Consider the following 25,804-nt stretch of genomic DNA (forward strand, 5'->3'; position numbering starts at 1 on the left):
AATGATAGCAGCAAAGGTGGAGGGGAAAGTGGTGGTTCCGGGCCCGAGCACAAGTGGGTATAGATCACCGTTGCTGTTGCACTGGAGGATAGGGATCCGGCTCTTGTAGTCCTTTACAAGAAAACCAAAAGGGTCAAATTTGACAGAAACAGAGTTGTCGGTTGTAAACCGACGAACTGAAATTAAGTTTTTAAGTAGTTTGGGTGCATAAAGGACGATTTTAAAGACAAGTGGGGGAAGGGTGGTGGTAGTGTTTGGTTGCCATGTCCAAGAACCGGGATGGTTGAGCCATCACCAACAAGTATTTGTTGTCCCATGCTATTATCAGAAAAAGAATCAAAATTAACAGAGGTGTTAAACATGTTACTTGTGGCTCCTGTGTCCATGTAACCGGTTGGTTCCTGTGGCGGGGCTAGAGACATCGCCTGAAGTGCTTGATCAATGTCAGCAGGTGTGTAGGCGGTATGATGAGCCTGGCTTGGCCGTGAGCCGAGAATTCCTATTCCATTAGAATTGTTGTTGGGCCGCGGGTTTGAAGTGGGGTAGGGGCAAAGGGGAGAGGCCCAATAGTTCGGATAGGTGGGCTGTTGAGGCGGGTTGGCCCAAGGGCCGTAGGGTAGCCAGTAAGGTTGGAAGGGGTTGGACCAAGAGTTGTAAGGAGGTTGTCCGCGTCCTCACTGGTGTCTGCCTCGTCCACGGCCGCGACCTCGACCGCGGGATCGACTGCGTCCTCGGGAACGGTCATAAGTGGGCTCGGTGATTTGTTGGGAGGAGGTGGGGCGGGTAGAAGTGTTGAGGGTCGTGCTAACACACCCCAACCGGTGGCGTAAACATCGGGGTGAGGCACTGAGCGAAACAGATTGTCCAGGAGAAATCTATAACAACTAAATTACCAGATATTTAATAATATGTCCCATACCATAACATACCAAAGTAAACAGTTATTACAGACCAAATATCTCAAGGCAAATCATTGTTCCGACAACTCAAAATATAAATTGTTTTTGTTTGTTTCTAGACTCTCCTAAGCTCGATTCCATGAAAGCAAGCAAAGCCTCCTAAGCATTCAAACACCTGTCACATACGTTAAAATAGCGGTCAATACACATAGTGTAAAGGTGAGCATACAAGTTTAATAGTATAATAGATAGCGAAAACGTTTACGCATAACCAACATGTAACATGTAGCAAAGTGAAGCTAGTAGGTTATCGACAATGAAATATGCACAGAATTGACTGCAAGTTGTAGAATGCGCAACACATATCACCACTGTGACACGTGAAGTAAAGCCCTTAACAACCCCTGTCCATGAGAGGTGCTGAGTCCAAACTATAGTACTATCGTTGCTAAGGTGTCAGGCAACAATCACTGTGTAAACATAACATACAAGCATTCATCGAGTAACACGTATAACATGCAACGGCCAACGTATAAATAGTGTTGCGTTGTGTGTCGATTGTGATTTGAATAAGTAACATATGTAACACCCAAAAGTGCGTAAAGCAAAAAGGGCTCGAGTATACTCACAGATAGCGTTTAATAACTAAACACCGTCTTGGATTGAAGGGAGCGCTGAAAAGTTAGCCTGATTACAGAACGATAGCATAAGCGATGAACGACGCGTTAAACGGTGAAGAGTGAACCAAGTGACGAATGGTCATCCGATCGGATAACAATCCGAACGGATGGTCATTCGATCAAATGACAATCCGGTCGGATGGCCATTCGGTTGGATTGACATTCGTTTGGGGTGGATGTGTTTATGTATGATGGCTTTGAAGTTTTCGTTGTAGCATTTTGAAAACAGAGAAGTATCTCTACCTTTCAGGTCGTTTGATCGAACGGTCATCCGATCGGATGGTCGTTCTATCGGATGGCGATCCGATCAGCGAGTCATTCAAGTGAGAACAAGTTCACAGCAGGATGGTCACTAGATCGGATGTCAATCCGATTGGATCGCAATCCGTTTAGAACTGACATGTTTTGATAATGTTGAAAATGTTTAAGGGTTGGCGACCATGTGCAATCCGATCGGATTGCAATTCGATCGGATGGCAATCCGATCGGACGGTAATCCGTCCAACAATCTGATCATTTTGTAAACTTGAATATTTTGAAAAGTTTGTGATTTGATCTAGACGGTATAACAACGTGTCTAAACAACAGAAACCCCGCCAAGTCCAAGTTATCCGATCAAAGTGGGAATCACCCCAGCTGGATCAGTTAACTGTTCGTGACGGTTGTTCATGTTCATCCCGAAATCGGTTGTCTCTTTGATAGGAATTAGATCTCAGACCGACACTTTACTAGAAACGAGTAGAAGGCATGAATGAGCTCTGATTCTATCAGTTTTGAGTGCATTGAGTGTAAAAGAGTTGAAAGAAAGTTGTGAAACCATCTTTCAATCCTTCTAACCATGAAAATGTTTAGATCTATGTGAAAACAGTGTTTAATCATGTGGAAATCATGTAAATCTGAGTTGTTCTTGGTGGAATGAGGCCAAACCTTGAAGTTCATAAGAACCCCATGATGACATCATCCTTGAACACCTCAAATCCGCTGATTTCATGGTTAAAAGTGAAGATTCAAAGGTGGAAATGATGAAGATGTGTGTGTAGATGATAGATGTACAAGATTTGAGTTGAGAACTTACAAGAATCATGAGAAATCGAGAGAAAGAGGGCTGGAACGTGCTGGTCGAACGAGAGAACTGTCACATCACGGTTCTTGATGTGACTGGGGGTCTTTATCGGTTACCAAAAGAGGAAAGGTGAGCACAAGTGTCGAATCGGATGGCAACCCGATCGGATGGCCATCCGATCGGATGGTCATCCGTATGGATGACCATTCGATCGAATGGTCATTTGATCGAAGTGATCCGGCGAGTTAGGTTTTGATGTTTCGTTTTGCGTGTTGAGCGTTGCGATGCGTTTAAGCGAGTGTTTATTAAGAGATGCGATAGATTTAGATAATAGTTACTCAAATAACATAAATAACATACAACTACATAATCAACCTTGCGTTTAGCGTTTGCGATTAGATTGTGTTGCGATAGAGTTTCGATTAATCACCACAAACATAAAGTAAACATGCACAAGTAACAAATAAGTAGCACACACACGTAAAACAATATATATAATCTATAAATCAAGTTGCGAATGCGATCGTGATGCGATTAGCGATAAAGCGATAAATAGGTTAGCGATTAATATGCGATTAAACTGCGATCGTTGATGCAACAAATAATAGACCAAGGATAGTAGCTAGGCTGGTTAGGCAAAAGGGTTGAAAGGTTCAACCTTGCCTAACGCAGGTCGTGGGGTCCCCCCACGTTTGCAAGACGTGGAAGGAGGTTCACTAGTTTGTTCTTGTTGTTTGCTATGGGTCCTCTTATGAAACGTGCTCAGATTTGGATGAAGGAGCAAACAGAATGTGTGTGTTGGAAGTGAAAGAAAGTATCTTGCAAGAAGCAAGTACTGATGATGTATGGCCAGAGATTTCGGGAAATCAAGACAGGCCTGGAATGTCCCCGGAAGTAAATGAAGTGTCGCATATATAGGAGAAGGCATCTCCCAAAGAGGAATGCATTTGACTACTGACCCTACTTGCAGTGAGGGGCTTACCCTTTCGGGGGTTAAAGCCTTTTGACCCCTGGATAATAGAGTGTGCTCTGCAGACCTGCATTGCTTTTGCGGCTGGGTTGGTGAAGTGATTTCGAGGATGTGACTATTTACTGTTCTCACACTGCTTTACTTCACCTCATCGATTTTTCAACCTTCGAACCCTTTAACCCTTTGAGTACTCAAGTATTTTAGTCATTTTATTTTGTCTTGAGCTACCCCCGTCATCAGCCCCCCAAGACAGAGGTTTTTGGGGAATTGCTTCAATGACATCTGACTTTTATACGTGTATTTTACTGTCCAAGGGCTTCAGAGGTTCAAAGGTTTGAAGGTTGGAAACGGTTGGTGTTTTTGAATTTCAAAATTTTGACGAGACAGTTGACAAGACCCGTGGCAGTTTGTCAGGCGGCGGTTATTAATTCCGCCCTTTAATAATTATCTTTTATCTCATTTGTTTACATATTTGTATTAGAAGATTATCACTTGCTCCTTTTTCTCTCAAGTTTTTCCCCCTTTTTCATATCAGGTCAGTTTGCTTTGCTTATTTTCTTGTTAATTTGTTCATATCATGGGTGCTCGTAAGGATATGGCAAAATACTTTTCTCGACTGACCCAAGAGGAAGTCGATTTGTTTTGTATGGAATGGGGTATAGGGACGAAGTATAGACCGGTTGCCCGGGCCTGTGATAAATCTATCAATGAATGTCCTTCTGGTATGATTGCCTTATATTGTCGACATTTTGAGTTCTCCAATCTTCGCTACCCTTTTTCCAACTTTGTTTTGAATATTCTGGAGTATTACTGAGTATCTTTTGGTCAGATTCACCCCCTAGGTATGGCTAGGGTTTTACATTTTGAAATTTTGTGTCGGGCCACCGGGTATGACCCATCTCTGTTGTCTTTTCGTCGCTTCTTGCGGCTTGCTAAGAATGGTGATTGGTTCACCTTTGAGACCAGTCAAGTTGATACTTTCTTAATTTCCTCCATAGTTTCTACACTTGGGGTCTGGAAGGACCGGTTTTTCTGGGTGTCGGAGGAGATTGTTCATTTCAAACTTGTTTGGAGACACTGATGCCATTCTGAACGAACCGGAGCCTATTGCTTCTGACATAAACACTCGTTTTTTAGAAACTCTTAGGGAGTGCCCTTCGAGGCTTCGCCCATTTCCTCAGCATTTGTTGGTGTTGTTGGGTATAAGTAAACTGTGGGAAAAGGCTAACCGGGATCCGGTGCTTATTAGAGATGGGAAGGGTATGCGTTTATTCTTTGCTTGCTCTTTTTACTCCTTTTTTCGTTGTTTGCTTATGTGCTTTTTTTTATTTGTGTTGCAGTTATGTCTGCTCTTGATTTCATTAAAAGCGATGATACCTCTGATGTTGGTTTTGATGATGTTGCTGCTACTCCCGGTGAGAATATGGTTGTTAAGGGCTCTGATTATAGGTTTGAGGGTTCCGGGTATGTGAATGTTCCGAATGTCAAAGGCTTTACCAAGGCAACTGCTTCCAAAGGTTCCACTCGTCGCTCTCAACGTCATCTGAAAGGTGTTGAGCAGCCTTCTGGTTCAGAGCCTATCGATGTTAGTGATAATGTCGAGGTATCAACGGATCAAGTGTGGATGTTGACAAGGGTAAGGAGAAGGAGTTGATTGTTTCGAGCAAGAAGAAGAAATTGATCAAGAAAGGTGCCACTCCTGCTATTCAAGGTTCGTCGGTCAAAAGCGTTGAGAGCTTCGAAGGTTCAGAGGGTCAAGACATTTATGTGCCCAACTGGGGGGTTAAGGTTGGTGATAATTTTAAGATCCCGCTGTTTGTGCTGAAGCTCTTGCTCATTTTGCTCCTCCCGGCGTTCGAAGCGCCATATCTGAGATGGAAGCTGATCATCTTATTTCTAGGATGATGCTCAGTTCTTTCAACCTTTCTGCCTTTTTGGCTGAAGGTGTCACTCATTTTGCTAAAGGGATGCAAGAATATGAAGAAGCTTCCAAGAAAAAGGATAAAATGAAAGCTTCAATTGCCGCGATGAAGAAGGAGATAGCTTGTTTTGCTGAGAAGGAAGAAGTATGGTCGAAGCAGGTTGATGATTTGTCTAAGCAGCATGAGATTGAGATGAGTGATTTTAAGAAGAGCTTTGAGGCTGATCGAGAGAAGCTGAGGGCAAACAGGGAAGCTTTGTTTGTTCAACAGAGGGCTTTTGATGCGGAGAAGGAAGGTTTGAAGGCTGCAGTTGCTCGAACCACCAGTGATAATCAGTGGTTGATTGAGCAAGGTTTTCAACAGGTTGTTACCTACCTTCTCCACTCCAAGGAGTTTAATTCCGCACTTGGCGAAGTTTACACAAAATTACTTAACTTGGGGAAGCATCAGGGCCTCATTGACGGGTACAAGCTTCATGAGTCTGGACAACCTTTGGAGAAGTCTCCTTTATTTCGTCCTGAGGCTTCTAATGTTTTCAAGGGTTCCGTTGAACAGATGGAGAGGCTGAATTATCCTCATATCCATCAAGTTTTTGCTTGTTTTGGTAAGCCTCTGACTATTTTGCAGGATTTGAAACCCGAAGGCCTTAATGAAAAAGTATGTTCTGAAGTCTTGGATTCTGTTTCGAGGAAGAGGTCCTATTCTGGGCACAGTGATGACACCCTGATATTCGCTAATTTACACATATTTTAGTCCCCCGTTTTACCCGGCAGTGAACGAGGGTGCAACACCGCGTGCAGCACATTGAAGGCCAACCCGGGAATGCACGGTCGTTCCAGATCTTGCACCCCGTGCATCTCCGATGATCAAGCCAACCTCGGAACTGAACGACCAGTGCGACCAGGCGTGCAACAAGAACTCGGAACAGAACGACCGTGCCACATGAAGAACGGTCGTGCGATATCGAATCCGGTCAACGATCTAATGACATCATGCAGTATGGTGGACCACCACCAATAATTGCTTAAAGTGCACGGTCGTGCGATCCGTGCACGACCGTGCGACATCGAAAAACCATAAAAACAGAACAGAACCATTCTGTTAGTAATCTGGACATTTTGGGAGCGATTCTAGCGATTTTCAGGCTCCGGAGGCTTCTGCTTTCACCCGGATTCAAGCCACATTGTGCCGATAAGCTTCGTTATCTTCCAGATTCTTAATCTTATGCTTGTTTATGGTTTGGTTTTCTAATCTTTCAAGAATTTTGTTAATCTTTCAAGCATTTAGATTAATATTTATATATTATTGTAGCCTTTGGGCAAAAACACAACAATCCCTTGCTTGATTATAGCCATTAGTATGTTAATCTTTGTTTGTAATGACATTTGGAAGTATTTTCTATGATTATCTTTGATGATTAGTTTGCAACCTTGTTATTGATATTGATTTCTTGATTATAAGTAATTGTGTTGGATGATTGGTGCTTGGTTAGTTAAGATAGTTGAAAAATGAAGCTTAATTAATCATGTGTTAGTAAACTTTTAATTTGGTTAACTAGTTTAACTTGGTTAAAATGTGGGCACCATGATACTAGAAATGGTTAGTGGTTTAATAAAATGTAATTATTGTTAATCAAGAAAGCTTGCCCTCACGGAAGGACTCTAACGGGTTAGATGGTGTTGTTATGAATTCTTGCCATGATTTGTTGGCTTAGTTAGTAGTTTCGGACAAAATTGCTATCTTGGTGAATTTATGCGCAAGATTTGTAAAATGAACTCGGTTGTGATTTAATCTAGTTTATGCTTGTCTCGGTGGTTGCATTGTGTTTATCGGTGTCGCTTTCCTTGATTAAGTGAGGTTAGAAAACTCCTAACGGATGACTAACTTATTTTTAGGAGATTTTTGTAGACATTTATCAATTGCACGTTAAAGAACAATTTTAGGTGGTTAAAGTGTGTTTATCATTTTAACTTTCCGAATGATTGTCATGTTAGGATTCCCGAAAGGGATACTAATTGTCTTAAAATGGAAAATTGACCGAATACTTCTAGTGCTAAAACTGACTTAGTTGACATGCTTTGGTTGTGTATTAAGCAAGGCTATTTATATATAATCTACTATGTTTTACAAATATTTGTTTATGTTTACTTTAATTTAATTAAAAACCAAACAACTTATATTTTACCGGTAATTTAGTGACAAAGGTCTAGTATTATTTCTCCGCCCATTTCCGTGGATCGATATTTGGTTCTTACCGATACTTTATTACATATATGACGGGGTACACTTGCCTCTTTCGTGTGTGTTTTGATGTAAAAGTAATAATCACTTTTATAAATTTAAAACCAAATCGTGTGTAATTTCATTGTAAAAATATGTATATATACGCACACGTCACACCCCTTCAAGTGAACCAGATGCTTCGAAGGATGCAAGCTTGGAGGCTTCAGCAGTGGGTGGTGATGGTGGTGCAAAGGCGAAGAAGCTGAAGAAAGCAAAGAAAGCTAAGGGTGAAGGTTCCAGGGTCTCCAAGCCTTCTGCCGATGCTTAATGGATATTCGTAGCTTTCTTAGCACTTTAAAAACAATTTTATGGTTTGTGATGTTATCTTTAAACAATATTAGGCTTTTAGGAACCCTTAAGGTTCCTGTTGGTTGTGTTAGGCCTGTGTGGCCATTTGAACAATATCTTTAACTTTCAAGTCACTAGGGGGGTGTTTATTTTTTGTCAAAAGCACTTCAGAACCTCTTATGTCTGCCCCACGCAGACCACGCGCAGACGTTTGAGTCTGCAGTATGTTTGTTTTCTTGAAGTGCTTTCATTAAAAAAGGTCTTTAAGACCACTTCCTCATGCAGACCTGGACTAGTGTCTTCAAGGGTCTTCTATCCTCTTCTTCTCTTCTACTCTGCTATTTCAAAACAAAACAAAACAAATCTCATAACCCTAGCAATCCAGCCGACACATCGATCTCCACCTCCATCGCCGTCGATCTCCATCTTCATCTCCGACACATCGATCTCCACCTCCATCGTCGTCGATCTCCATCTTCATCTCCGACGAAGCCCTCATCTCCACCTTCAGGTACGTGACGAGATCCAATTGCATTATCAGATTGTGCATAAAATTAGTGATTTTTAATCATTTGTTTGATGTTATTCACTCTGTTTGATACTACTTTCTTATTTGATTCGTTGTTGATATCCCTCATGATTGATGTCTTGTTCAGTAGGTGGTATTGTATTATGATATACAAGTAATGTTAAGAGTTGTTAGCAAAGAAAATAAAGACATATGGTCTTCCTTCACTACATGAAGTCAAGGACAGTGGAGCCAACTGGGAATGTCCACAATGCAGTTGCAGAATAGATAAATGTGATGTAAGATATCAATTTTAAGTTCATTAGTGTCACGGTCCTCGGCCCCGGTTTGACCCGGTCCAGAGCCGCGAGGCAGGAAATCCCGTGGTATTTATTTAAGTGACAGCGGAAGTCTTTTTAAGCAGGATCGTTTAATATTAAAACTGCTCGTTTATATATAATATAGGGATAAATCCCATAATTTACAATAAGGTGATTTCACTGGGAAATCTTTATTTCTCAAAACATGTTTCTTTATTTATTTACATTGAGCCACTTTTCTAAGCTTGTAGTGCTCCACGGCACTTTTTCTTTGCTCACAACAGATCACCTGAAACATGTTTGAAAAAGGTTTTGTCAGCAGGGAAATACTGAGTGAATCATTCATTTTACTGAAAACGACACATTTGTTATAAATTACAGTATTTAGAGCGATTACAATGTTTCTGATATCAAACCAACTACCCACAGTACTTGTCACTCGAACATCCATCGGTAGCCTCTTTGCCCGATGGTGTCTGTGACTATGGTCATATCACTCATTGGCTAATTCGTTGTCCAATAGTGACGGTTATCAAGTAATGTATACAAAACCCCACATACCGGCTGTAATTTGGTGATTACATAGACTTAATCCCTGTAATTATAACTTTGAAAATAACTTGGAGTTTTGTAAAACAGTTGATAAAAAGAGAATGACTCACATTGCAGATTTAATGAGCAGAGTATAAGCCTACTGATTAGCCTTGATTAACCTAATTTAAATAACAATGCACACACAAACGGGTTAGTAACTAATACAGCAGTTACGACAATTCACGAGATTAAACCCTCACAACGATTAACAAAGTGCAATACTTAACAATTCAGCGGATTCACAACGAATGACAGAGTATAGTCCGAGTTTGAACAGCACTCAAACATTCAAGTCGAAATCACGATGAATAACAAAGTATAAACTCAATTTGAGCAGCACTTAAACAATCGTTGGATAGTTACAATCGATCGGACGTTGAATCGTAATAGCGATCGAGTTATTACCCTGATTACGGCAGCGATTCGAGATCTGTGTGTGTTTGTGTAGTATATAGCTGATAACTCAGCGTGTATTTTGAGTTTTAACGTCGTTTTTGTGCCAGAAATCAAGTGCCAATGCCCTCTATTTATACCCGAATTTTGACCCCCCTCGCGTGACGCGAGGGGTACCCTTATGGGCGTCCCGTGACGCGAGGGGTCACCTATGTTCATAGGGTAGCCCTTCGTGCATGTAGCTTTGCTGAGTCGACGGTTTCTTAAAATTCGAATTTGACAGATAGTTATTAAGATAATCGTAACTAGGGTCTTACCCCCCCCCCCCCGAGTTTTAGGGGCCCTGATCCTGATTCTGATGATTCTGAAAATTTTAGGGTTTATGCAGAATTACGTGGGTTTCTCAATTAGGGTTTTCTTAAGAGACAATTAACATACTAAGTATTGGTTTATGCAGAATTACGTGGGTTTCTCAATTTTAGGGTTTATGCAGAATTACGTGGGTTTCTCAATTATGTCTGCATAGCTTTTCTGGCGATCTCTAGCAGTCTTTAGTCTTTCCTTGATTTGAGTTATTTTGTTAGTAGTTTCTTGCACAATTTCCGAACCTGATAATTGACTTTCTCCTATTTCTGCCCAACAAACTGGGGTTCTGCACTTGCGTCCATACAGTGCTTTGAATGGAGCAGCTTCGATGCTTGAATGATAACTATTGTTATAGGAGAATTCAATTAAGGGTAAGTGGTTATCCCAATTACCACCAAAATCAATTACACATGCTCGAAGCATGTCTTCCAGGGTTTGTATCGTCCTTTCACTTTGTCCGTCTGTTTGTGGATGATATGCCGTACTCAAATTTATTCGGGTTCCCATTGCTTTTTGGAAACTAGTCCAAAAATGGAAACTGAAACGACTATCCCTATCCGATACAATGGAGAGTGGAACTCCATGTAAGGATACCACTTCGTCTACGTACAACTTTGCTAACCTTTCCATGCTAAAGGTTTCTTTCATAGGTAGGAAATGAGCTGATTTGGTTAATCGGTCCACAATTACCCAAATCGCATCATTACCTTTTCTAGTTTTGGGTAACTTAGTAACAAAATCCATTGTTATGAGTTCCCATTTCCATACAGGCATTTCTAGCTGTTGTAGTAGTCCTGAAGGTTTCTGGTGTTCTGCCTTAACTTGTGAACAAGTAAGACATTTTGATACGTAACTAGCTATATCCTTTTTCATACCTATCCACCAGAAATTATTTCTTAAATCTTGGTACATCTTATTGTTTCCTGGATGTACGGTATACCTAGATTTATGAGCTTCTTCTAAAATCTTATTTCTTAATTCTCCTTTCTTAGGTACCCAAATTCTCTTCTTGTGGAATCTCCAAATTCCATCACTTCCTTGTTCCAGTTCCTTTATATATCCTTTCATTTCTTCAGCATCGTCCTTGATTGCGGTTTCTTGAATTTTCTTCAATTGTTCCATTAAATCATTTTGCAGATTTAATCTAAGCATACGAACTCGTCGTTGCTTCTCATGATACTTCCGACTTAAGGCATCTGCAACTACGTTTGCCTTTCCCTCGTGATATTGAATATCACAGTCGTAATCACTTAGAATTTCCATCCATCTTCTTTGCCTCATGTTCAATTCTTTTTGCCCAAATATGTACCTTAAGCTTTTGTGATCTGTATAAACAGTAAACTTACTTCCGTACAGATAGTGTCTCCAAATCTTAAGGGCAAAAACTATAGCTCCTAATTCTAAATCATGAGTCGTATAGTTTTCCTCGTGCTTCTTCAATTGTCTGGAAGCATATGCAATTACCTTTTTGCGTTGCATCAACACACATCCGAATCCTAATTTTGAAGCATCACAATATACTTCAAAATCTTCTGTTCCTTCGGGTAAGGCTAAAATTGGAGCATTCGTCAATCGGTGCTTTAAAATTTTAAAAGCTTCTTCTTGTCTAGGTCCCCATTCAAACTTAACGGCTTTACAGGTCAGCTTAGTCAAAGGTACAACTATCTTAGAGAAATCCTTAATAAATCGCATGTAGTATCCAGCTAATCCTAGAAAACTTCTAATTTCCATAACTGTTTGCGGGACCTTCCATTTGGTGATTGCTTCTATTTTAGCAGGATCTACGTGAATTCCTTCGTGATTCACCATGTGACCTAAAAATTGCACTTCTTGTAACCAGAATTCACACTTCGAGAATTTGGCATAAAGCTTTTCCTTTCTTAACAAGGTTAAGAGTGCATGCAGGTGCTCGCAATGTTCTTTCTGACTTTTGGAATAAATAAGTATATCGTCGATGAATACGATTACAAATTTTTCCAAATATGGTTTACAGATCCGATTCATCATGTCCATAAACGCTGCTGGGGCATTTGTTAGTCCAAAGGGCATGACTGTAAACTCGTAATGACCATACCTAGTTCTGAAAGCAGTTTTAGGTATGTCTTCTTCTTGTACTTTCAGCTGGTGATATCCAGATCTTAAGTCTATTTTAGAAAAATACCTAGCGCCTTGAAGTTGATCAAAAAGATCGTCAATCCTAGGTAATGGGTATCGATTCTTAATTGTAATTTTATTTAGTTCCCTATAATCGATACACATTCTCATAGATCCATCTTTCTTTTTCACAAACAACACTGGTGCTCCCCAAGGGGATGAACTAGGTTGTATAAATCCCTTGCTTAATAATTCATCTAACTGCCTTTTCAATTCTAGCATTTCGGTGGGTGCTAATCGATAAGGTGCCTTGGCTATTGGTGTAGTACCCGGAATTAGATGAATTCTAAACTCTACTTCTCTATCGGGTGGTAATCCAGGTAATTCTTCTGGAAAGACATCTGGGTATTCTGAGACTATAGAGATGTCCTGAAGTTCCTTACTTTTAGTGTTAATGATTACAGAAATCATATACACCATTTCTTGTTTTCTTGAATAACTAGCCAACTTCATTACTGAAATGAATTTCAGTGGCTTTCGAGGTTTATCTCCTATAATTAAAATTACCTCTCCTGTGGGAGTACGGATTTCTACGGAATTCTTATCACAAAGGATTCGAGCATGGTTGGCTATTAACCAATCCATTCCTAATACCACATCGAATCCGGATAATTTCATAGGTAACAGGTTTGCAGAAAACTTATGGCCTAAAAGTTCTATCTTTCCTTCTTGCAAAACCTTATTTACGTTAACAGAATTCCCATCTGCCGTTTCGACTGTAAAAATCTGCCTAAGGGTGGTTAAGGGTAAGTTAAGAGCTTGGCAGAATGAAGTATTGATAAAACTTTGGTTTGCACCAGAGTCAAATAATACTTTTGCATAAACGTCGTGAACTAAGAACGTACCAGCTATTACATCTGGGATGAGTTCTGCTTCCTGGGTGGTCAGCTGGAATGCTCTAGCATTTTTCTTAGTAGCTCCGTCAGCTGGTTTGCCTTTGTTATCTGCTGGTTTAACCAATTTAGGACATTCGGGTTTGAAATGCCCAGCTTCTCCGCAATTATAGCAGACCCTGGTCTTTTTCCTACAATCTTCCTCGCGATGTCCTATCATTTTGCAAAAGTTGCAGGTTACATTGCATCTTCCAAAATGATTCTTTCTGCAATTTCTGCAAAAAGGCGGATTTGCGGCATGCCTCATTCCTCTCTTTTTAAACCTATTATTATTATTACCCAAACGAAATCCTTGGGTAATCTTTTGTGCCAATTCCTTCTTTCGATCTTCTTCTCTTGCACGTATTAGTTCATCAGTTAGGGTATTAGCTAATTCCACAGCATCGTCAATAGTGCGAGGTCTCGCAGCTTTAACGATGTTACGGATTTCACTAATTAATCCCCAAACATAACGGGAAATGAGTACCGGTTCTGGCGAAGCCAGGGTTGGTACCACTCTAGCATATTTAAAGAATGTCGAAGTATAACCACGACAATCTACACCCGTCATACGATGATTTAGGAACTTATTTGTCATTTGTTCTTTTTCATATTCAGGACAATACTTTCTTTCTACAAGATTCTTAAATTCTTCCCATTTCATAGCATAAGCCATCCTTCTTCCTTTTGCTTGTAATACTGTGTTCCACCATTCTAACGCCCCTTCTTTGAACAAATTCGACGCATACATAACCTGATCTTCTTCGGCACACTTATTGCAATTACTGCTTCGGTTTTCTCTAACCAACGCAGTACTGCAGTTGCTCCTTCGTTGCCTGCAAATTCATTTTCTTAGAAAGTGGAGCCTGTCGTTGATTATTATCGTCATGATTGCCGCCTCCATTTACACTATGACTAAAATTGTCTTCCTGAGTACGTTTACTAGGGATGATTTATTGTGGTTTAGCAGGTTTCTGGGCAGCAGCCATGATTGCAGGAATAGCATTAGTTATACCTTGAGTGATGATATTTTCAATATCTTGTCTAGTCATATATTGGTTTTCCTGATTTTGCTCAGATTGATTCCCTTCATTAACTGGTTCATTACTAGCGTTTTCCATCTGATAATTATTATAGATATAACTACTAGTATCAAATGATTGTAACTAAAACAATGGCAAGTAATCACATAAATCTTTTTCACATCACATATATATATATATATATAGTCAAAATTGTCGAGGTTTCGACTTCTATTTTGTTTTATATATTATATAGGCATCCATACACCCTGTTTATCTTACAATGTTTTATTTCCCAATTTACAGAGTTATATTTTTCTACTACTGTTATTATACAGATATTTTCCTAACCCCACTATTCTTTGGTCAACTGGCAGTTTAGTAGCGACGCTCCCTTTCGTCGTATTTCCAGGAGATTTGTTCCCCCATTTCCCGGATCCTATTTCCTGTACCTATCAGCTCTTCACCGAACTGACGAAGTTCGGTTAAGTTTTCGTTGCTCATTGGAGGATTGGGGATAGGTTCTGGATCAAACTGTGGGAGGAAGGAATAAGGACTGTTGATCATATTTTGGAATTGCCAGTCATTCGTCCACCATTCTTCCATTTGGCCTAAGGGTCGAGTGTGGATTAGTGGGTCTGGAATAGCTGGTTCCAGATTTACAGGAAGTTGGTTTTCGGCCGGGTAAGGATATAGATTATTGTGGATAGGGCTAATGACATCACAATTTGCCAGTAGACGGTCTATTTCATCTTGAAAGGTAATTTCTTCAGGTTGTCTAGAGCTCTCTCCAATTTCTATCTCTGCTGGCTTAGAACTCTCTCCGGTTTCGATTCCTTTTCCTTTGTCTATAGGGTTTTCTACTTTGGGAAGTTTCCTAGTGGCTGGCTTTCTCCTGCGCACTTTCCTCCATCCTACATATCTTCTTCTCTTTTTAGGTTTTGCTTTTTCAAGCGGTGGAGCTTGGAATGACAGAGGTTCCTCTATGTCATCAATATAACCAGTAAAGTCGTGGGAGACTTCAATTGGTACTGGGTAGAGGTTGAGATTCTGAAATGCTTCCGATATCTCATTCATGCTGGATAGCATATATGCAAAATGCACAAAAATGCTAAGTTAAAACTTTGGAACAAAGTTTTACAAATGAACATTAAAGTTTTATTGCATACTAATTTGTACAAAAGACAACAGGAAAGAGAACACACTAGGATTTATTTATTTACTGGGTAGTAATTTTCTACTAGACCAGCTTATTTGATAGTTTAGAGGTTTGCATTCTCTGCTACGGTAGCTAGCATATAAATATTTGCCCATTTTTCATCTAATTTGTCTTCCCAAGGTGGATTACTGCCTAATTCCTGGATTTCTGAATTAAACCTCACTTTCTTGACCTGGGGTTTCTTTATTTTCTCCTGTCCCTTCCTAAGAATCGAATTTCTTTTATCTGGGGTGAGATGATTTTCATAATTTGCCTTACGGACAAAAATCCCTTCTTCCAGATCTGCTGGGTATTTGGAGGAAGAGGTTCCTTTTTCTGTGGGTGTAGTATCTAATTTGTGGTAGATAGCAGAAAGCTTTTGTTTACCCATACTGTAACTTAACAATTAATCAGTTAATAAAACATATATTCACATAATAGCAATTAGAATCCCTAAGTATCTTTCAATTTCTTTAATAGGCTAAAATCAATAGTAAGCTTAAATCAGTGGCTCTGATACCACCTTTTCCTGTCACGACCCTCGGCCCCGGTTTGACCCGGTCCAGAGCCGCGAGGCAGGAAATCCCGTGGTATTTATTTAAGTGACAGCGGAAGTCTTTTTAAGCAGGATCGTTTAATATTAAAACTGCTCGTTTATATATAATATAGGGATAAATCCCATAATATACAATAAGGTGATTTCACTGGGAAATCTTTATTTCTCAAAACATGTTTCTTTATTTATTTACATTGAGCCACTTTTCTAAGCATGTATTGCTCCACGGCACTTTTTCTTTGCTCACAACAGATCACCTGAAACATGTTTGAAAAAGGTTTTGTCAGCAGGGAAATACTGAGTTAATCATTCATTTTACTGAAAACGACACATTTGTTATAAATTACAGTATTAAGAGCGATTACAATGTTTCTGATATCAAACCAACTACCCACAGTACTTGTCACTCGAACATCCATCGGTAGCCTCTTTGCCCGATGGTGTCTGTGACTATGGTCATATCACTCATTGGTTAACTCGTTGTCCAATAGTGACGGTTATCAAGTAATGTATACAAAACCCCACATACCGGCTGTAATTTGGTGATTACATAGACTTAATCCCTGTAATTATAACTTTGAAAATAACTTGGAGTTTTGTAAAACAGTTGATAAAAAGAGAATGACTCACATTGCAGATTTAACGAGCAGAGTATAAGCCTACTGATTAGCCTTGATTAACCTAATTTAAATAACAATGCACACACAAACAGGTTACGACAATTCACGAGATTAAACCCTCACAACGATTAACAAAGTGCAATACTTAACAATTCAGCGGATTCACAACGAATGACAGAGTATAGTCCGAGTTCGAACAGCACTCAAACATTCAAGTCGAACTCACGATGAATAACAAAGTATAAACTCAATTTGAGCAGCACTTAAACAATCATTGGATAGTTACAATCGATCGGACGTTGAATCGTAATAGCGATCGAGTTATTACCCTGATTGCGGCAGCGATTCGAGATCTGTGTGTGTTTGTGTAGTATATAGCTGATAACTCAGCATGTATTTTGAGTTTTAACGTCGTTTTTGTGCCAGAAATCAAGTGCCAATGCCCTCTATTTATACCCGAATTTTGACCCCCCTCGCGTGACGCGAGGGGTACCCCTATGGGCGTCACGTGACGCGAGGGGTCACCTATGTTCATAGGGTAGCCCTTCGTGCATGTAGCTTTGCTGAGTTGACGGTTTCTTAAAATTCGAATTTGACAGATAGTTATTAAGATAATCGTAACTAGGGTTTTACCCCCCCCCCCCCTGAGTTTTAGGGGCCCTGATCCTGATTCTGATGATTCTGAAAATTTTAGGGTTTATGCAGAATTACTTGGGTTTCTCAATTAGGGTTTTCTTAAGAGACAATTAACATACTAAGTATTGGTTTTAGTGAGAGTTGTTACAATTAGTGTAGAGGGATGTCATGAGCAAAACACACATGAGTCACATATATGCTTTTTCACATGTAAATATTATCTTTATTCGATTCAAGTATATAACTAAAACTGTAATCTTTTTGAAGGATTGGCATGGGCTCCCCAGTGGAGTGAAATTTGACCTAACTGATGCTGGATTGTTGGATCATTTAGCAGCTAAATGTGGAGTTGGGAATGAAAGGCCTCATGAATATATCGACGTGTTCGTTCCTACAATCGATATTGAGCAAGGAATATGTTACAAATATCTTGAAAATCTTCCTGGTTAGCGGTTTTCATGCGCCTTTTTATAGTTATAACTTCTTTGACACTACGTTCATATAAACCAATTTGTTAATAGGATAAATTTATCATCTAAAACATATCAAGCTTGCCAGTGGATATATAATCCATCTTTCAAGATCCTTATTTGCCACTAAAAAGGCTAAAGGAAACATTTGTCATCCAAAGTATATCAACGCGCTAAAGGTTGCACCCATCCAATTTTATTGTTTTATTGGCAAATAAAACGTCTTTAAACGATGGGCGAAACTGAAAAGCACTGTTAACTTTCAAAAAAGTTTGTTAAAAGTGTAAAGTAATTTGTGAAAAATATGTTTTGGGAAATACTGGCTTTTGACTTATGGAAGTCAAAGTTTGACATTAGCATATGTAACAGAGGTTCATGATGCTGGGAATATGGTTCCTATGGATCAACCAAAGGCAGCTCTAAGCATGTTAAAGTAGTGGACAAGGGGATCACTTTCTGAAAGTGGAGGTGAGGCCGAATCCGTTGTTTCTTCCATGTGATGTCTAAAGCCAGATTGGTGGTGCGTCTAAGTTCTAAAGACATTTAACCAAGTTGAACAATAAGAGCATCACTGGCTAGCATATTGGATGGTTTTATGCTCTGTGGAATGCTTATTGGTTCTATATCAGTTGATACTGTTGCGTGTTTTTGACTTTTTGTGTTCAGCTGAACCATATGTAAACTGTACTGCTATTTATGATCGTGAAAATACCAAATTTGACCTTTTGTGGTTCATATAGTCATGTTTCATTTTTTTTCAAAAATGAATCAAAGTATATCACCGAACTAAAAAGAAAATCGAATGAGATGGCCCCATGGATGTGTTGTACCATAACTGAAAATGCATTATTTCATATATCATAATCTAAGTTGGTTTTAGTTAAGGCCTTTGAACGCAATTCAAAATAAACACATTTAAACATTTATTTTTACAATAATTAAAATTTCTAGAGAATCATTGAAAAAATAAAGATGGTTACAACAAGTTTTGAGACGAAACACAATCTTCATGAGCTACTTGAGATAGATTCGCTAAAAGATAATTGATATAAGGCGAACTCATGTTGGACTATCCGAGCTTGAATGTTAAAAAACTCTTTTAAGTTAAATAAAATCAGTTTATTTATATTTTAGTTTATTTCAGCAGCTTGAAGAAGTTAAAAAAACAAACGGTCTTCTTCTTGCAGACTGCAGAGGTTTGGTCCACCTCTTCAGCTGCAGATGTCTGCAGATGTGGTCCGCAGACTGCAGACGTTTTACCTCTGAAAAAACAAACACCGCCTAGGGCTTGATTTAACTTGCTTTTGAATGGTTGAAAGTCCTTCAGGGCTTTCTTGGTTATGATATTGTGCTTAGCTTTTTTTTTCTTTTGTGTTATGTTCTTATACCTGTGCTTATTTTGTTAAGGCAGCTTAGTTGGTTATAAGCTTTTAAGCCTTTAACCCTTTTGGCTATCTATAGATAAATTAAAGCCTTTGAGGTTTTGAGCTGTTATCTCGAGGGTTTGAAGTCTTGAAGACTTCATGGTGGTTTGGTTTGATTTTGTTTGTGTTTCTTAGGATTTTTGTTCAGGCTACATTATTTTTATGACTTTGTCTTTGTTGAGTTTGCATTGTCCTTATGTTTTTTATACCTTAAAGGGTTCAGTGCTGCAGTCACTTAGCCTTGGTATTTTTAACAAGAAGGCATAGCACCTATCCTATTTATTTTCTTGTTTTTGTAAGCCTGTTTGTTGATGTTAAGGCTTAAGGAACATTTGGTGTAGGCTGTCCAAACCTGTCTATGAGACTTTTTGTTATTGCTAATAAGTCTCATGGAGTTGTATTGATCTAGGAACTCACCCCTTATATAGGTCCATTCAACCCTTGAACATATTGAGCGATGTGGCCTGGGAGCTCAACCCCTTACATGGCCCTTGCCATGGAGTTTCTTGCTAGGTTCTCAACCTGTTCTTAGGATAAAAAGACAAATTTGATAAAACAACTTCATTCATTCAAGAGATTTTTTTACAAAAGGTTTTCATAGTTCAACTCTTGAAATGCAACATTGCAAAATACAAACCAATCTTTCCCGTTTAGACATGAAACCTTTTCAAGGTTTTTCCATTCCAGTGCCTTGGAAGCCTTTTACCTTCTGGGTCAGCTAGCTTGTAAGATCCACCCTTGTATGCTTCAAGGATGGTGTATGGACCCTCCCATTTTGGGCCAAGCTTTCCCTGATTTTCTTTCTTGCTAGCTTCATTGTTTCTAAGGACCAGGTTCCCTGTCTTGAAACGTTCATTCTTGACTTTCTTGTTGTAATAGGCTTCCATTCGTTGCTTGTACTTGGCTTCTTGGATTGCGGCTTGATCTCGCGCTTCTTCAAGGAGTTGTAAGTTCAACATGGTCTCTTTTTCGTTTGTTTCGGGATCCATGTTGACAACTCGTTGTGTTATAACTCCTACCTCGGCTGGGATCACAGCCTCGGATCCGAATACCAAGCTATAGGGTGTTCTCCTATGACTTGTTTTTTCGGTTGTTCTTATGGCCCATAGAACACTAGGGAATTCGTCAAACCAGTTGCTTTCGTACCTTCCCAATCTTGTTTTGATACCTTCCACTATGCTTCGATTTGTCCTTTCGACCTGACCATTTGATTGCGGGTAAGCCACTGAGCTGAAGACTTGATTGATCCTATACTCTTTACACCAACTGCTGAAAGGCTTCTCAGCAAATTGCTTCCCATTATCGGTGACGAGTACCCCCGGCAATCCATAGCGGCAAATAATGTTTTCCCAAACAAAGTCGATGACCTGTTTGCCTGTAATCTTTGCAAGTGGTTTAACCTCGGGCCACTTTGTAAAATAATCTACTGATACCAACAAGAATTTTACTCCTCCTTTGCTTGGGGGAAATGGACCAACAATGTCCATTCCCTATTTATGGAATGGCCATGCCGAGGTTATTGGGACAAGGTCATGCTTGGGACTTTTTGGGATTGGTGCATGAATCTAGCAAGCATCACATTTTCTTAATTGCTCAGCGGTGCCACAATGCATTGAGGGCCAGAAATACCCAAGGTTCATGAGTTTTGCAACCACCGACCTAGCTCCAAAATGGGCTCCGCATATGCCTTCGTGAATTTCTTTGATCAAATACTGACTTTGCTCAGGACCAGCACATCTTAGCAAGGGAGCAAGGTAACCCTTTTTGTAAAGAGTTCCTTCTTGTAGTACATAATGCCTTGCCTTGATTTTAACCCTTTCAGCTTCTACTTTATCATTGGGTAGTTCACCATTTTTAAGGAACTTCTTGATTGGAGTCATCCAATTTGGATCTTTATCAGTGACTACGTCTTGAATTTCCAACTCATCAATTGATGGAGCTTTTAACACTTCTACTAACACCTTCTTTGTTAGGTGAGCAAAAGTAAGAGAAGCAAGCTTGCTTAAGGCATCTGCCTTCTTGTTTTGGGACCTTGGAAATTGTACACATTTGGAAGGTGTTCATTAATTCTTTGGATTTTTCTATCTTCTCATGTTGGGCTCTTTGGCAACGTAGCTATCGTTTACTTGACTGGAGACCAGTAATGAATCAGTGAACACTTCAAGCTTCTGGACCTTCATTTCTTTGGCCAGCCTTAAATCGGAGATCAGTGCCTCGTATTCAGCCTCGTTATTGGTGGTCTGAAAGTCAAAACGGAGAGCATACGTGAATTCTAACCCTTCTGGGTTGATCAAAATGAGTCCAGCCCCTGATCCTTCAACGCTCGAAGCCCCGTCAGTGAAGAGCTTCCAGGCTTCAAGGTCAGAGGGTTCAGAGGTTGCAGTGTTCACTTCAGAGATGGTTTGCATAGGGACTTCTATAATGAAATCAGCCAAGACTTGGGCCTTGATGGCCTTTCTAGGGACATAGGTGATGTTATACTTACCTAGTTCTATGGCCCATTTGGCTAATCGTCCCGAGTTTTCTGGTTTTTCAAGCACACTCCTGATAGGTTGGTCCGTGACCACTTGTATAGGGTGTGCTTGGAAATACCTTCGAAACCTTCTAGCTGTTTGAACTAGGGCTAGGGCAAGTTTTTCCAGGGGGGATATTTGGTTTCAGCCAATTTTAGGGTTTTGCTGAAGAAATAAACGGGTACCTGGATTTCTTCTCGTTCAATGGTGAGGACCGCGCTTATTGCTTCTTCAGCAACTGAGAGGTAGACTGAAATCAATTCGCCCGTTTCTGGAGCTGCCATGTCGGGTAGGGAAGCTAGGTGCTGCTTCATTTGGTTAAAGGCTTCATCAGCCTCTTCAGTCCATTTGAAATCCTTCTTATCAGTGCAACCTTTGAGCGTTTTGTAAAAGGGGAGGGACCTTTCCGCTAACTTTGAGGTAAAACGCTTTAAGGCAGCAAGCTTCCCATTCAAGCTTTCAACCTCCTTCTTGGTCTTTGGTGGTTTGGCTTCAAGAACAGCTTTCACCTTATTTGGGTTAGCCTTGATGCTTTGTTTTCCAACAATATGGCCCAAGAACTTGCCTTCCTCAAACCCAAATGAACATTTTTCAGGGTTGAGCTTCATGTTAACCTTTCTTAGGTTCTTGAATGTCATCGAGCATTTGATATTCCGTCTTGCTTTTGATCACCAAGTCATCAACATATGCTTCCATGTTTTTACCGATTTGGCTTACAAAGGCTTTGTCCACTAGACGTTGGTAGGTTGCTCTGGCGTTCTTGAGGCCAAAAGGCATCTTTTGGTAACAAAAGATTCCCTTGTCGGTGTGAAATGCCGTCTTTTCCTCATCTTCTTCTTTCATGAGTATTTGATGATACCCTTTGTAAGCATCTAGAAAGCATTTGAAAGGGTAGCCGGTGAGGGAGTCAACCTTGAGATCAATCTCTGGTAATGGATAGCAATCCTTGGGACAAGCTTTATTGAGATCCTTGAAATCTATACACATCCTCCTAGAGTTGTCTGGCTTCTTGACCATAACTGGGTTTGCAACCCATGATTGGTACTTGACCTCTCGGAGAATGCCGGCTGACACAAGCTTCTCAACCTCCTGGCATGCAGCCAAACTTCTTTCTGGTGCCAAACTTCTTTTCTTTTGAACCACGGGCTTGACATCCGGTGGTATTCTTAATTCGTGCTTGGCAATGTTCCGAGGAATTTCTGTCATATCCTTTGGACACCAAGCGAAGACATCGCTGTAGTGTGTTAGCAACTTTTCGAGATATGAGAGGGTTTCTTGTGAGAGGCTTGGATTGACCCTTATTCTTTGCTCAGGGTACTTAGGATTTATGATTAGCCTTTGCTTGTCTTCTTCGCTTTTGGAATTTTCACCTTCAACCATGTAGGCTTCATGGGAAGGTTGAAGGGTTGCTATTCCCCTTTCGGTGGGAAATTTGACAGTGCCATGGCCGATGGACACAGCCATGTAAAACGCACACTGTCCTGGCCTCCCAATGATCACATCATAGTTTGAGGGAATATTGATAACCACAAAGGTAAGTGGTTGAGTTCTTTCTTTTTTACCTTCGCTGAAACGAACATTAAGCATCAGTTGCCCTAAAGGCTTAAGGGGTATATTGGCAATACCTTTTATGGAGATTCCAGAGGGTTGAAGCCTTGAACGTTCTTCATTGCTCAAGCGGTTGAAGAATTTCTCGAACATAAATTCAGTAGTTGCCCCAGTGTCTTTGTATGCCCTACTTGTATGTAATGTTCCCACCGTTGACTCTAGTACGAGAGGATTTGAAAGAGGGTCTTTCTCCGTCGGAGGAAAACAAACACATTGAAGCTCCCAAGCTTCCAACCGTAGTCTCTTTTGTGGAACCCTTCCATCAAAATCTACCATATTGACTTCCTTGCCTTTCCCTTCAGCCATTTTGGCCCTTACTCCTTTCACCAAGTGAGCAAGTTCTCCGGACTTGACAGCTTCTTCAATTCTTTTCTTAAGTTGGAAACAATCATTGGTGTGGTGGCCCTTTTCTTCATGGAATTCACAATATTGTGTGGAGTTCTCATTTTTTCTGCTTTTGGGGAGAGGCCTAGGAGGCCGAAAGTTTTGCTTGACTTCTTCTATTGCTAGGATCTCTTGAGGAGTTTTGGTGAGAGGTGTGAAACTCATCCCCTTTTATCTGCTAGGAGGGTTGCGACCTTCAAACCTTCGATGGTCTGAACCCTTTTGGCGTCTGTCATAGGAGTTAAAGTTTCCTCTCTTTCTAGCTGGGCGCCTCGCCAGCTGTTTCCTCTTTTTCTTTGTTCTTTGATATCTACTGCCTCCTCTCCTCGAATGTGGGCTTCAGCGCTTTCGAAAGCTTCTTCCAAAGTCTTGGGGAGAGATTTGTTGAAATCCCTTGTGAGGTATTTAGATGTAATGGCGTTCATGAAACCATCCACCCTCATTTTTTCATCTGCTCCCACATAGGTTAGACCTTCCTTCTTGTACCTCTCTATGAACTCTCAAAGGCTTTCATCATCTCTTTGCTTGATCTGAAAGATCACTGTAGCATCTTTGACATACCGCCTTTGTTGGGAGAAATTGGCTAAGAACCCCTTGCTGAGATCGTCGAAGCTTCGAATGCTTCGAGCAGGTAAGTCATTGAACCAGATTCTTGCTGATCCCACAAGGGTTTGCATGAACATCAAGCAACATTCAGCGTTTGACCATTTCTCGATTCTTGCGGCACCGGTAAAGATCTGAAGATGGTCTTCAGGATCTTCTGTCCCATCATATGTTCTGATGTGGGCTGGCATCTTGATTTTTGTCTGGAAGTCAAAATTGTAACGCTCCATAATTTTTCGCGTTTATCAAATTATTTACTTATTTATATTTTTCTTTTATTTAAATCATTTATTCATTTTTTATCATTTATTTATATATTTATTCAATATTTAAATCCTTCATTCAATTATTAAAGAAATAATTATCTATATTGTTATTTATTTATTTTATTTGACTAATTAAATTAACTAAATTTTTGCAATTAAAAATTTTATTCTTTTATAATCTAGTTAGTCTAGTTAAACAAATAATTTTAAAAGCTATAATAATAATAATAATAATAACAATAATAATAATAATAATAATAATAATAATAATAATCCTTAATCTAAATTAAAACTAATATTGTTAATAAAACTTATTAATGAAGTTAACAAAGTTAGTTAACTAGGGTGGCAAACTTAGTTATATAGCTAACTAGTTTACTAGTGTTTTATGCACTAACTAGGTTAGTGTAATAAGTTAATTCAGCTAATATGGTTCATGAAACTCCAGGGACTAAACTGCAATTAATAAAACTTAAAAAGGAAATAAAACATCAAAAAGGGCATACGCCCGGGATCGAACCGCCGCCCCTCAAACCAAACACACGCGCTTTAACCGGATGGGCTACCATCATCGCTGGGCATATATGGAAACATTTAATTCTTATACGGAATTTGCGAATATCCTTTTTGAAACTTTGCCGCCAAGAACAAGGCATCGAACAGCTAGTCAACTTTCCTTTCTTCTTCGTAATCACTGATTGATACGATTTCGCAATTCTGTTACTTTCCATGTTTCACGAATCAATCACCTCCGGTTTCCATCCCCGACATATAATCACCCGAAACCTTCCAAACGAACCCATCAATCAACCCCGTTACCATGTTTATGAACTCCTATTTATACCCGAGCCTGTAACCACCTCGACACACTCGTCCATTACCCCCTGTTCGATAACACCCGTCTCGCCGGAACGACCATACCTCACCGAAGAAAACAATTCAGGAACTTGCAACCTCTGCTCAAGTCACCGTCTTGCCGGAACTTCGCCGGAGAAGACAACCGATTCGGTACCGCCTCGTTTCCGATCCTGTTTTTTTTTTTTTCTTCATATTTTAGTCCTGTTATTCCTGAAGTTTCAAACTCTTTTTCCAGCATTCTGGTTATTATTTCTTAACAGGTCATATTATTATTACTATTATTAAAATTGTAATATGAATCATGATATTTTCATTATTAATGTTATTACTAAAA

Source organism: Helianthus annuus, chromosome 15, assembly GCF_002127325.2.
Source record: "Helianthus annuus cultivar XRQ/B chromosome 15, HanXRQr2.0-SUNRISE, whole genome shotgun sequence".
Taxonomy (NCBI): Eukaryota; Viridiplantae; Streptophyta; class Magnoliopsida; order Asterales; family Asteraceae; genus Helianthus; species Helianthus annuus.